Source organism: Tamandua tetradactyla, chromosome 10 (genome assembly GCF_023851605.1).
Source record: "Tamandua tetradactyla isolate mTamTet1 chromosome 10, mTamTet1.pri, whole genome shotgun sequence".
NCBI lineage: Eukaryota > Metazoa > Chordata > Mammalia > Pilosa > Myrmecophagidae > Tamandua > Tamandua tetradactyla.
The window spans coordinates 56,152,489-56,167,765 of record NC_135336.1 but is presented as its reverse complement, the minus strand read 5'-3'; the positions used below and the strand labels follow the sequence as shown (position 1 = coordinate 56,167,765).

General features: G+C 38.3%; 1 protein-coding gene across 3 annotated transcripts in view; it reads left to right on the top strand.

The window, feature by feature from the left end:
- The window catches only part of NSUN3 (NOP2/Sun RNA methyltransferase 3), a 100,532-nt gene that overhangs the window by 38,321 nt on the left and 46,934 nt on the right, over positions 1 to 15,277 (top strand). The window lies entirely within an intron of this gene.

Sequence of the window (15,277 nt, the reverse complement as noted above, 5' to 3'; positions counted from 1 at the left end):
GGATATTTTGCGAATTTTATACCACCCTTCCTTCCACTGCTTGGGTTATTAACTTCGTTTAGTAACAAAATTGCCTGTTCCTGCTATCAATTTTACTCACCTCCTAGGTTGGGCGTATGCCATCATTATTCATTACACCTTATAACATACCACAAATGTTATGATAGCTTATGAGCATGCTCCCTCTAATACTTTTGAAAAGCTGTTTGTAACCAAACAAGTTTCATGAGAATGTTATTTTTCTTCTCTCTTGCACAACAAATTCTTCCTTCATTTCTTTTTATTTCTTTTCATTACCAAACTTTCTGTTTTATGTTCTGCCTATTGCCTTTCCTCCCATTTTGTCTCAGTCACTGTAATGTCTTTTGTTCCCTTTATTTTTCCAAAGCTATTCTTATTAAAGTTAATAATTGATGACTAATTATGGATATTTTCCTATTTCAATTTTTTTTATAACATTTTAAAAATGTATTTTTAATTACACAAGTGATGCATGGAAATATTTTCATTATAAGAAAAAATCAGGTCATGCAGGCAAAGCAAGAGACTCCCTTAAACACACAAATACCAGCTTCCTTCATATCTTCTTGAAGTTAATTTCTGGATTTAACTTTGTTGTATAATCTTCCAAACTTTTTTTTATACTTTTTATTACATCTATATAAATAGATAAAAACACAAAAAAGTTGCTCTCATATGTGTTATTACTCTGTAACTTGCTCTGTTTTGTATTCAATATTTCTTAAAGTCTTTTGAATGTATATATGCTTTGTTCTCTTCAAATTCTGTGAAACATTCAATAGGATCAGTTTATCATATTTGATTTAACTAAATCTCTCTGTTTAGATATTTCATTCTCTTTTTTTCTAACTTAAAAGATCTGTGCTGCAGTGGACATCCTTTGGAACATCTCATTGGACACACTTTAGCATTTTTCTTGATTAAATATTGAGAAGTAGAGTTGAGGATCAGATATTAATAGGTTTGTTGAATTGTCCTCCGAAAAGATTGTATCAGTTTACACTCTGCTGCGTTTATATTTGTTAACCCATTTATTACTTGTGGATCATCTGTGGGATTTTTCATTCTAGAGACTCATGTATTTTCAGTTTTGGAAAATTTCTTGTATTATTTAGAATTGTCTTCCCCACAGTTTTGGTGCTTTCACTTATTTGTTAGACCTCCTAGATTGATTTTATAATTCTCCCTGTTATTTTTTATTTCCTTGACTTTGTAAAGGTTTTTTTTTTTTTTTGAATTGCTTTGAATTTTATTCCTGAATTTCTGAATGCAAAAATTCCTTGAATTGTCTCTTTCCTTTGAGTACTTTTTTAAAAATTGAGTCTTTTGTCAGATGACTGTTAATCTTTGGCTCTCTTTTCACATTTCAGAGTGCAGCTTTAAAAAGTTTTGTGTGCATAGGTAGGGCCTTTAGATTGGTGAACTTCCCTGTAAGATCATCAGATTGATTTGATCCCTGAGTGTTAGAATCTATAGGGCTTATTTTCTCTGGGATAGTTCAGGTTCTTCAGAGAAGGATCCTAGTCTCCTAACTGGGATGTATAACCATGTCTTTTAAATCTGAAGCAGGCCCAGAAAAGTAAGTAGGTTGTTTGAGTGGATTGAGGATGGTGGTGCTCAATATTACGTATGCAGACTTAAACTGTCCCTTCCCCCACCTTTTTCAGCTCATTGTTTCAGTCTAATCTTCCTCTATACCTGCAATTAACCTGTGGTCTCCTGAAGAAGTATAAGAATTGAGTTAACTAACTGCATCGGTTTGGGTTGGGGACCCAAGTATCTCATTCCTTATATGGTTTTTCAGACAATTGTCCTGTTTTCAGACTACCTCCAGTTCCTGTCTGTCCAGTTTTCTGGGGGACTAAATTGGCTTGAAACTAGAATCGTTCCACCTCTGCCCTCCAGAGGCACGTAGTATGACTTTAACTCTGTTCATTTATATAAAACTCCTATTCTTTTTCTATCTTCATATTTTCAGGATTAAAGATGTCTTCTTCCTAAATATAAAATGGAGGTTTTGCTTCGGTTTCTTGTTTTTCTTATTGTTTTGGTGAGTATTATGTAGGGGAGAAGGGTCAGAAACATCTTATATTTTGAAACTAGAAATAACGGAGTTGATATTTTAATTTTTCCCTATAAAAATTTTATATAAAGATAAATTTTTGCATCATGGTCCTCAGAATTACTTCTAGTACTACAGCTCATAATTCCTCCTTTTTCAAAGCTACACCGAAACTGAATCATAGAATAACTGCCCATTACTAGAAAATCCCAGTGCACAAAATTTAGCACATGGAAATGGAAACCACATTCATGCACATATATATAGTCCTTCTTTTCAGTAACAAAGACTGTTAACATTTTAGTGTTTTTGTGTCCACTCTTATTTCTCATTTGTCTGTTCCTTAAAAAAAATAGTAAAACTAGTTTTTGTTTTTTGTTTTTCCATGATTTTAACCTCTACACTAAAACTTCACTTCTAACTTAGGGGAAAAAAGTGAAGGTAGAAATGTTCCCAAAGCATATGAGTTCAGTGTAGACTTGATAAGGAATCTCTCGTTTATCATACAGAGGTATAAAAATGAAATTTTCCATTGACTTTATAAAACATGAAGATATTAGTTATATAAAATTGTCTCCTACATTTGGCCCCAAAATTGTTTTTGGAAGATGAGGATGATGGACAAAAATAAGGAATAATTGAACATAATGCCAATTCTATTAATGGAGTGCAATTTAAAAGAATACCTTTGTTACTTTCTCAAAATAGCTTCTGAGACCAGGCATTTATGTTACATACAATTCTGATCAAATTATTTTGCCTAAATTGTATTTAAATGTATTAAATACAACGGTGAGAAAATGTACTGGAAATTATACACATGTAGTGTTTTTAAAAAGTAGTCACGATGGTTGTGCAAGAGAATTTTACGTGATTTTTTGGTGGAAAAGTTCTAAGGAGCATGATTTATAACAAAGATATGAGTTTCCTATTGCAGTAATGTATCATGTCATCCATTTTCTCTGAGGATATCAATCACATTTAAAATGCTGACCCCTTTTGGTTTTCTTTTCTCACTACCTGACAAGTAAAATACAATTTGTGAACTCATTGGAAAAGGAAGCTTAAATTATTTGGTAAAGTTTTGTGGATTTGTATAAATCATCCAGGCAACAAACCTTAAAATGGGTACTTTGACAGCAAGAATTTGTGTTTTAAAAGCAACATAATGAAAAAAAAAATCACCAACATCCATTCTATCTTGCTCTTGAGCTGAGGGACATCTAGTAACTATGGCACATAGGCCTTCATCATTCATTAACATAGCAACCATAAAGTTGGTTTATATTGGGAAAATGATCTTTGGATGTTTTCTATCAGAATTGAAGATTTATATCACTACTTTCTTTTTAAAGTTCAAATATTTTTACTAACTTAGCATATTGTCATCATTTGCTCAGTCATATGTTTGGAATGTAAAACATAAAAGCAAACTACTTATTTTTTTTGTTCTCCTCCTTCCCTTCCTTCTCCTCTTCATCTTCTTTTTCAAGTTTGTTGGCAGTAGTCAGAGGCTCTGGAATTAAAATCTCTAATTTATTTGCATGAAGTACAAACTTCCCTTTAATAAGAACCTGCAGATAAAATTATTTTACATTAAATGAAATTGTAAAATATTTGGAATCATCCATATTTATAGTTTTTAGCTATATAAAAATAAGGTAGCCATGATCCATTAGAAGAAAACTGTTGTTATACTTGTCAGGAGCTTAGCTGGGCTGAGAATGCTGATCTGACAGATACTGGAGTAGCCGATTAAGACAACAGGCCAAAATGAAAGTTAACAGTCAAGATTTATTCACTTACTGCATTTTAAGCAAGAGGCTAACCCAGAAAAGGTGCCAGCTCCCTGACTGTACCATTTTTCCTTTTGGAGCAGTACTGGGCAAGGGTCTGATGGATCAAGGCAGACATGGAGAAGCATCTCACTGTGATGGGAGTCCTAAATAAATGGCATCTGCCCTTTTATAGACCCAGAGGCTGGGGTGAGGATGGAGGTGTAGGAGTGAGGGCAGGGTTATGAGTGGAAAAGGACTGAGTATGCAGTCCAAGTGGAGGAAAGTATCTTCAAGGCTTCCCCCTCCTCTACCTGATAAGGCAGTCTCAACAGAAGTACCTGTGGAAGTCCTTGGCAATTTTTTCTCTTTCTGGGGGTGAGGGGGTGGGTTCCTGGTCCGGGAGTCAAAACCGGGTCTTCCGGAAGACCTTATTTTTGAGCCTCTTTGTATCGGAGCATGTGTCAGATATGTGTCAGAGCATGACTGGCTAAGGGGCCTGAATTCAACTCCCTTCAGAGACTGCAATGTACCAAGTTTGGTGTGGGAAGGGCAGCTTCCCCCCTGAGGTTTGCTGGGTAAAGCCTTTGTAATTGCCTGTGGTGGACCTGAAAAATAACAGGATTTTTGCCTGGCGCCAGATTCATCAATATGACTATTTCCTTTGACTACGTATAATATTTACAATAAAAGAAATCATAGTGGTATGTGATTTGATATTTTTTTCCACTTAATTTATTTTGAACATTTTAGTTATTAAATAGTCTTTGAAAACATGATTTTGACATGACTACCTCATGTTAAATTCATTCATTCAAGAAGTTAGGGGTATTTTATAGCCACTTCTCTTGCTGAATTTAACTAATGTAAGAAATAGTTCCAAAAACATATCCTAATGAAGATTAAAATATCAGCTTTTTTTAATGATCCAGGCAACAGTATAGCATCTGGTTTGTGATCTGTTTTTCTTCCAATTTCCAGGGGAACAACCCCAGAAAAAGAAAAAGGCAGAGTGTCCAGTTTAGTTTTTGCATAACATGTTGATATCTGACCTCCTTGGTAAATAAGTTGATGAGTTTGGTTGAAAGAGTTCTTTTTTATGGAATGCTTTCAGTATAATGTCACTGGTTAGGGTTGCCTGTGGTAAACAACCTGGAATCTGGATTTATGATGCATAGCTTCCTGGAGAATATCACATAAATTTTTTCAGCTGCCTAGGATATAATGGAGATGTGATATAATGTATATGTTCCCTGCTATGTGAGGTGAACTGTGAATCTAGCTTAGAGAATTCATCTATTATTCTGAGCCAAAGAGTACAAATCCCATACCTGACACAAAGGCTAGGAAGCCATGTAGGGTGTCCCAGATCTTTCCGTGCTTCTCTCATGCCACTTGATTGCTTGTATACTAAAAATTATTAGTAAAACTTAATGGTTTGGTTTAATATTCTGATCCTTTGTGTTCACTCATTCCCAAAGCCTACCTACCTACCTCTGATAAAGTTAACACAATTTGGACCTGAGTCCCAAATATAAGCCACTTATTCCAGTTCCATTTTTAAATCTTTGGACTCAATTAACTCATCCAACCAGCTGTTAAAGAGACAGAAAGTAAGTGCAAGAAATGACTAGGCCCTCGCTTTTAGGTGTTCTGCATGGAAACATGATTAAGAGGATGAGGTGATAGGACCTTGTACCCGAGCTTAGGCAGAATGAGAGAAAGATTGTGATACACATGAATGATGACTTTTCCTATTTTGGGCTCTATCCACTAGTAAAAATAATAAAATGCACTGGATGCCACTCATCACTACATTAGCTACCTTTGCTTTCCTTGTTTTGGATGGTCAAGAAAGTAGATGGACAGAAGCTTGAATTGTTTACTCTAGCTAGCATGATGCCCACCTCCTGCTTTCTGGGTGTGAAGGAGGAATCTCTTCCTTTATAGAAACATGAGGCAAGGATGATGAAACTTCTCCCCGACCCTTTATTCATTTGATAAGTATTGAGTGCCTTTTATGTAACGGGCACTAGCGGTGAACAGGGCGTATTCCATCCTTGCCTTCTGTCATGATCAGGTTCATGTGTCAACTTGGCCAGATTGTGGTACCCAGTTGTCTGGTCAGGCAAGAGCTGGCCTGTCTCTTGCAATGAGGACATTTCATGGACTTAAATCATGATTACTGCATTCACGTCTGATTGCGTTTTTAATCAGCTAAGAGGGGTGTCTTCTGCAATGAGTGACACTTAATCTAGTCACCAGAAGGCTTTTAAAGAGGATTCAGAGCCTCCCCTCAGGAGTTCATCCAGACCCTTCATTGGAGTTGCCAGTTTCACAGCCTACCCTATGGATTTTGGACTTTACCATTCCCATGGTTGTCCAGCCATCCTCTCCTGAGAGTTTGTTGAGGATCTTCATCGGAGTTACCAGCTTGCAGCCTACCCTACAGACCTACATTTCCACTGTTATGTGAGACACTTGTATAAATTTTATATCCACAGATATCTCCTGTTGATTCTGTTTTTCTAGGAAACCCTAGCTAATACAGCTTGGTACCAGGAGTGGTTCTTAAGAAACAGAATCTTAAAAATGGGTTTTTACAATTGGTTTTCTATTCTAACTGGGCTCAAATGCACTATGTACTCTTTTTGCCATAATCAGAATGACACTACCAATCCATGGGATTAGCTGGCAAAGGAGATAGTCAAAATATCACTGTTGGAATCTTCTAATGTTTCACTTATACGAAGCCAGGCTCTGAAGGATAATGTTTTTGACACCTTTACTGCGTTTTATGGAAATAGAAAGTATAGAGATGTTGTCTGGTTGTTGTTAGATATGCTGTGTACATTGATGAGAGAAGGGGATTAGCTAAAAGCTTCAGATGAGAAATTTACATGCCATATGACAGATGTAAATGTTTCTATGAGTGCTCTGAAGGCAACTCTTATTTCTTGTAGCCACAGACTTAAGATCTCTGAAAATCAGACTCAGAATCTTATTGTTAGAATAGCAACTTTACAGTGTAAACTGAAATCTCAATCTTGCATGGTTTCTGCCCTTAAACTGAGGGCATTGATTGAAAAGGAGTGGGACCCTGAAAAATGGGATGATGACATATGGATTGATTATGATGGCAGTGGAAAGATTGAAACCCTAGATCCTGCTGAATCTTTTCTAGATAACCCTGTAATAGTCTGCCCTGAGTACATAGCCACTCCACCTCTAGCTTGCCCTGAGGAGTTGACCACTCAACCTCCACCTGAAGGGATTAACCCTAGAGTGATAAATCCTGTTTTACCAAATGAAACTGCAAATGAATGTCCTGAAGCAATTGGCTTGGAAGATACTTCCAATTCTTTTCATGACCCACCCCCACCCCACCTCCCTCATTTTTTCCGTACCCATAACTAGACTAAACTTTCAACAGGCCCCAAAAGGTGAGGTACAAAGTGTCACCCATGAGGAGGTATGTTATATTCCAAAAAAACTGCATGAGTTTTCCAATTTATATAGATAGAAATCAAGGAAATATGTGTTGCAGTGGATTTTAAGGGGTGGCATAATGGTGGGAGGAATATAAAGCTGGATCAGGCTGAATTTATTGATATAGGCCCAATAAGCAGAGATTCTACATTCAGTGTTATAACTCAAGGGGTTAGAAAATGCGTTAACAGTTTGTTTGGATGGTTGGCTGTAACATGGATCAAAAGGTGTCCAACATTACCTGAGGTTGAAATGCCAGAACTGCCCTGGTATAATGTAGATGAGGGGATCCAGAGGCTTAGAGAGATTGGAATATTAGAGTGGATTTATCATGCAAAGCCTGTCTTACACCCCAGGAATGTCCGGAGGATGCACCTTTTACCAGAACAGTGAGAAATAAATTTGTGAGACTAGCACCATCATCCCTGAAGAGCTCTGTGCTTGCACTTCTCTGTAGGTCAGATATTACTGTAGGAACTGCTGTCACTGAGCTGGAATCCTTAAACACAATGGGGATGATCAGATCCCGAGTTGGCAGAAGCCAGGTGGCAGCACTTAATCTCCAAAGGCAAGGTGGATGTGGCTATCATAATGGACAGTAGACTCAAAGCAGGAGTCAAAATAGTCTGGCTTGCGGAGACTTGTGGCATTGGCTACCGAGAAGTACAGTAGATGGGCAGTCTACTAAATTTTGTTTAAGCTGTATAAGCAAGAGTTCTAGGTCAAATGAACAGAAGTCCAGCTTGAATTATAAAAACAGAGAATCATGGCCCCTTAATCAGTTTCCAGACTTGAGATAGTTTATAGACCCAAAACCCCTTGAATGAAGGGGAGGCTAGGTCCCTTTGGGGGAGGACCCTGTTACACTGCCACAAATATCTACTGTAATCATCCTCCAGGCCTTCCTCAAGGAGACTGATGGCCTTTTACCAGGGTAGCTGTGCATTGGGGAAAAGGAAATGATAAGATATTTTGGTAATTATTAGGCACTGGTTCAGAAATGACATTAATTCCAGAGGACCCAAAACATCACTCTCATCCACCAGTCAGAATAGGGACTTATGGAGGTCAGGTGATCGATAGAGTTTTAGCTCAGGTCCTTCTCACAGTTGGTCCAGTGGGCACCCAGACCCATTCTGTAGTTATTTCCCGGGTTCCAGAATGCGTAATTGGAATAGACATATTGAGCAACTGGCAGAATCCCCACGTTGGCTCTCTAACTTGTGCAGTGAGGGCTATTATGGGTAGGAAAGGCCAAATGGAAGCCACTAGAACTGCCCCTACCTAGCAAAATAGTAGATCACAAGCAATACTGGATTCCTGAAGGGATTGCAGCGATTACTGTCACTCTTAAGGACTTGAAGGATGCAGGGATCATGATTCCCACCACATCCCCATTCAACTATTCTATTTGGCTTGTGCAGAAAACACATGGGTCTTGGAGGATGACAGTGTATTATCATAACTCAACAGGGTAGTAACTCCAATTTCAGCTGTTGTTCTGGATGTGGTATCATTGCTTAAGCAAATCAATACATCCCTTCGTACCTGGTATGCAACTATTGGTTTGGCAAATGCGTTTTTCTCAATAGCTTTTAGTAAGGACCATCAGAAACACTCTGCTTTCAGCTAGCAAGGACAGCAATATACCTTCACTGTCCTACCTCGGGGGTCTATCAGCTCTCCAGCCCTATGTCATAATCTTGTCCACAGGGACCTTGATCGTTCCTCCCTCCCACAAGAGATCACACTGGTCCATTATATTGATGATATGTTGATTGGACTTAGTGAGCAAGAAGTAGAAACTGCTCTAGACTTATTGATAAGGCATTTGTGTGCCAGAGGATGGGATATAAATCCAACAAAAATACAGGGGCCTTCCACTTCTGTGAAATTTCTAGGTGTCCAGTGGTTTGGGGCATGTTGACATATCCCTTCTAAGGTAAAGGACAATTTACTACATCTGGCCCCTCCTACAACTAAAAAAGGGGCACAATGTCTAGTTGGTCTCTTTAGATTTTGGTGGCAATGTGTTTCTCATTTGGGTGTGCTACTCCAGCCCATTTATTGAGTGACCAGAAAAGCAGCTAATTTTGAGTGGGGACCTGAACAAAAGGAGACTCTGCAACAGGTCCAGGCTGCTGTACAAGCTGCTCTGCCACTGAACCATATGACCCAGTAGATCCAGTGGTATTGGAAGTGTCAGTGGCAAATAGAGATGCCATCTGGAGCCTTTGGCAGGCCCCAATAGGAGAATCACAATGCACACCCTTAGGATTTTGGATCAAAGCCTTACTGTCTGCTGCAGATAACTACTCTTCTTTTGAGAAATGGCTCTTGGCCTGCTACTTAGGGCCTTGTTAGAAACTGAACACTTAACTATGGGCTACCAAGTTACCATGAGACCTGAGTTGCTTGTCATAACCTGGTTGTTGTCTGACCCACCAAGCCATAAAGTTGGGTGTCCACAGCTGCACTCCATCATAAAATGGAAATGGTATTGTGCCTGTTTCAAAAGGCTTATGTATCCTTGAAAAGCCATGTTTTAATCCTAATCAACATTGTGGGAGCAATGGTTTCTTCTAATCCCAATTCAGTACTGTATGTTGGAAACTTTAATTAGCTTATCTTCATGGAGATGTGACTCATTCATGTCTCCACCCATTCCAGATGGGTCTTGATTGGTTTTACTGTAATCCTTTAAAAGAAGAAGTGCTTTAGAAAAAGCTAGAGAACAACAAGAAAGAAGGCCACAAGATTCTGAGAGGGCAAAAATGCCATAGGACCATTGAGCAGAGAGTCTACCAGCCAGCAACTTTTGGATGTGAAGAAGGAAAATGCCTCCCGGGGAGCTGAAGAGGAAATAGCAGATGATTCTCTGTTCGTCATGGGCCTTTCCAGATGAGAGAGAAACCCTGACCATGTTCACCACATGCCTTTCCACTTGAAAGAGAAAACCTGAACTTCAGTGGCCTTCTTGAATCAAGGTATCTTTCCCTGGGTACCTTAGATTGGACATTTTTATAGACTTATTTTAATTGGGACATTTTCTTGGTCTTAGAACTGTAAACAATCAACTTATTAAATCCCCCCTTTTAAAATCCATTCATTGCTGGTATATTGCATTCTGGCAGCTGGCAAACTAGAGCAGAAATATACAAAATAGAGCCAGAGCAGGTCCTGAAGGCACAAGTAAGTTGCATGAGAAAGTGGCCCAAATGCCCCTGGTCTGCACTCCTGCCACATTACCTTCTTTCCCAAAGCAGAGCTATGGCCTCTTGGGGAGTTCCTTACAGTGAATTGACTGAGAAAGCGAAAACTCGGGCCTGGTTTACAGATGGTTCTACACAATATGCAGGTACCACCCGAAAGTGGACAGCTGCAACACTACAGCCCCTTTCTGGGATGTCCCTGAAGGATAGTGGTGAGGGGTAATCCTCCCAGTGGGCAGAACTTTGAGCAGTGCACCCAGAAGGAGAACTGGCCAAGGGTGCATTTGTATATAGACTCATGGGCTGTTGCTAGTGTTTTAGCTGGATGGTCAGGGACTTGGAAAGAGCATGATTGGAAAATTGGTGACAGAGGTCAGGGGAAGAGGTAGGTGAATAGACCTTTCTGAGTGGGCTAAAAATATGAAGATATTTGTGTCCCATGTGAATGCGCCTTCAGCAGAGGAAGGTTTTAGTAATCAAGTGGATAAGATGATTCATTCTGTGGAAACCAGTCAGCTCTTTCCCCAGCAACTCCTGTCATTGCCCAATAAGCTCTTGACCAAAGTGGTCATGGTAGTAGGGATGAAGGTTATGCCTGGGCTCAGCAACATGGATTTCCACCCACCAAGGTTGACCTGGCTACAGCCACTGCTGAATGCCCATTGTGGCAGCAGGAGAAACCACACTCAGCACCTGGTATGGCACCATTCCCCAAGGTGATCAGTCAGCTACATGGTGGCAGGTTGATTACATTGGACCACTCCCATTATGGTAGGGGCAGCGATTTGTTCTAACTGGAATAGGCACATATTCTGGATATGGGTTTACTTTCCTTGTCCACAGTGCTTCTGCCAAAACTGTGTTACAGATGCCTTATTCATCGTCATGGTATTCCACACAGCATTGCTTCTGATCAAGGAACCAACTTCACAGCAAATGAAGTATGGGAATGGGCATGTGCTCATGGAATTCTCTGGTTTTACCATGTTCCCCATCATCCAGAGGCCGCTGGGTTGATAGAATGTTGAATGGCCTTTCGAAAGCTCAATTACAGTGCCAACTAGGTGGCAATACCTTGCAGGACTGGGGTGATGCTCTCCAGAAGGCTGTGTATGCTTTGAATCAGCATCCTCTGTATGGTGCTATATCTTCCTTAGCTAGGATTCACAGGTTCAGGAATCAAGGGATGGAAATGAAAGTGGCATCACTCACTGTTACCCCTAGTGATCCACTAGGAAAATTTTTGCTTCCTGTCCCCATGACCTTGAGTTCTGCTCACCTACAGGTTTTAGTTCCAGAAGGGGGAGTGCTTCTGCCAGGAGAAACAACAATGATTCCACTGAACTGGAGTCTGAGACTGCCACCTGTTGACTTTGCGCTACTCATGCCTCTGGATCAACAAATCAAGAAGGGGATTATTTTACTGGCTGGGGTGCTTGACCCTGACTATCAGGAGATAATAGGCCTGCACTACACAATGGAGATATAGAAGAGTTTTCCTGGAATATAGCAGATGCCCTAAGATGTTTTTTAGTACTACCATGCCCTGTGATTAAAATCAATGGAAAGTTGCAACAACCCAATCCAGACAGGACTACCAATGGCTCTGAAACTTCAGGAATGAAGGTTTGGGTCACCCCACCAGGCAAAGAATCATGGCCAGCTGAAGTGCTTGCTGAGGGTAAAGAGAACATGGAATGGGTAGTAGAAGAAGATAGTAATAAATATGAACTAAAATCACATGACCAGCTACAAGCTACTTTTCTCTTCCTCAGTCAGTTCACTGTAAGACACTGACTGCCCTTTGTTTCAGACTACCTTCTCGAGGATGTTTGTATAGTGAGCAGCCTTGGAAAAAAGTCATCTCCCTTTGGAACAAAGGGGAGGTTAGCTTATAGTTTTAGAAGATAAAGATGTCTCTTTAAGGAGCAAAGGTCAGATATCCTTATAGTGTGTTATTGAAAATTTAGGTTCTCTCAGCTTGGAGCTCCTCTCCTGTAATACAAACTATTCCATGTGCACCTGTCATCTGGCTCCCTTTGCATTGGGAATTAGGACTCAGAGATCCAATGCAAAAATGCTGAACCTCTGGCTATTGCTATTAGTGTGAGTACTGAACTGAGTACAGAGTCCACTGACTCTCACTCAGGATTCTCATGTCTTCCACCAGCACCCTTGAAACTGGCATCTACATTTTTAATTTCCTTTAGGTGAATTTTGTTTTCATTCTGTTGTTCAAATTCTCTTTATTATTATTAATGTGTTTTTTAACTGATTTTCCAGACAACTATTGAAATAGGTGTGCTCAGATCTATCTCCATGTATTATTTTGATTTCCCCATTTCTCCTTGTAGTTTTATCATTTGTTTTTCATCTTTTGAGGCCATGTTATTAGAGTCATACAAATTTTGTTTTGTCAATGATTTTCATACAAACTTCAGAACCCTTGGCAACCACCCTATTTTGGCTATTAGTGGGTCTCTACTATTCCTAATAACTGTTGAGCTAAACTGTACTGCTTCTGTTTGTTTTAATTGCCTGTGCCTTTTTTTTTTGTTCCGAGTGCATGGGTTGGGAATCCAACCCAGGTCTCCTGCATAGCAAGCAAGCATTCTACTACCAGTGCATCTCTGCCTGTACTTTTTTTTATTTATTATGTTTTAATTTTTTCCATATTTTTTATTTAAGAAAACAACCATATACTTAGAACCACCAACAGTGGGTATCTTAGTTAGCTTAACCATAGGCATATTTAAGTAAAGTATCCATATAATCATTGTAAAGCCTGTGTTTGCGCAGTTTCATAAACCAATTTAAAATAGAGGCAACCAGGAAAAAAATCTACATATTCAGATAGCAAAGTTCTTAAATTCTAAGTATTAAAAACTAACTTAGATACCATTTGATCAGCTGTCAAAACTGTGAATGTTCTCAAAATACCAAGTAGAAAGTACTTACATATGTCTACATTGCTATAGTAATGACCTATGTTACTAAATATTTTCCTTATTTCAAGAAAATATAAAAATACAAATATTTTTACAGTTAACATATGGAGATCTTAACCACCTAAAATGGCTATCTTAGCTAATTCACAGGCATATTAAAAAATATATCTAAGTAACCATCGTAAAGCCTGTTTGTACAATATGTTTCATAAACCAATTTAAAATTAAAGCAAGGAAGGAAAAAATACACATCAATACAGATATCAGAGTTACTTGAATTCTAAATATTAAACAGTATCTTCCCATTTGATTAACTATCAAAACTGTGTGTGGTCTCAAAATACCAAGTAAAAAGTTATTACAAATATCAACTTTGGTATAGTAGTGAACTATGTTACTAAATATTTTCAATTTTTTCAAATTTTGATCTCAGGAATTTATTTTATTTACTATTACTATAACTGCCTATAGTTTTTTAAAAACTGTTTTTTAGTTGTAAAATATAACATATATATAGAAAGAGAAAAAGCGATAATTTTCAAAGCACACTTCAACAAGCAGCTGCAGAACAATTCCCAGAGTTTTTCATGGGCTACCATGCATTCAACTCAGATTTTTCCTTCTAGCTGCTCCAAAACACTGGCAACTTTATCAGAAGTCATAGTAATGTCCTTTTATGCCTGACTTCTTCACTCGGCATCATGTCCTCACAGTTCATCCATATTGTCATGTTTCAGGACATCATTTTGTCTAAATGCTGCATAATATTTCATCGTATGTATATACCACATTTTGTTTATCCACTCGTCTGTGATAGGCACCTGAACTGTTTCCATCTCTTGGCAATTGTGAATAGTACTGCTATGCATATTGGTGTGCTAATGTCTGTGTCAGTGCCCTCAACTCTTCTGGGTATATACCAAGTATTGGTATTGCCGGGTCATAGGGCAACTCAACATTTAGTTTTCTGAGAAATTATCAAACTGATTTCCACAGTGGCTGAATTTTACATTCCCACCAACAGTGAATAAGTGTTCTAATTTCTCCATATCCTCTCCAACATTTATAGTTTCCTGTTTGTTTAATAGTGGCCATTCTTATAGGTGTGAGGTAATAATCTCATTGTTGTCTTAATTTGCATTTCTCTTATAGCCAGTGAAGATGAGCAGCTCTTATATTTTTTAGCCATCGGCATTTACTCTTCAGAAAACTGCCTATTCATTTCCTCTGCCGTTTTATAATTGTGTTGTTTGTTCTTTTGTTGGTGAGCCGTATGATTTCTTTCTGTACACAGGCTATCAAGCCTTTATCTGATATGTGGTTTCCAAATATTTTCTCACATTGAGTTGGCTGCCTGTTCACCTTTTTAACAAAATCCTTTGAGGTACAGAAGCTCTTGATCTTAAGGAGTTCCCATTTATTTTTTCTGTATTTTAAGAGAAAAACAATAATAGTGATAATAAAAATAAATGAAATGGAATAATAACAAATGATATATGAGATAAAAAATAGAACATGAGTACAATGTAATATAAAATATGCATAAATTTTTTAATAATGAAAAGTACAATTATATTATTAATAAAAATGCATTGAAAGAATATGTTTTAAAAGGGGGAAAATAAAAAATATATTAAGAAGAAAAAAATAAAATAAAAAATTTCAAATAGAAATAATGACCTAAGCAGATAGGGAATTAGCTTGCCTACACTTACCCCTTCTGCCCAACAGATGGAGACGTGAGGCTTCTCCTCCTTCAAGCTCTCCCCT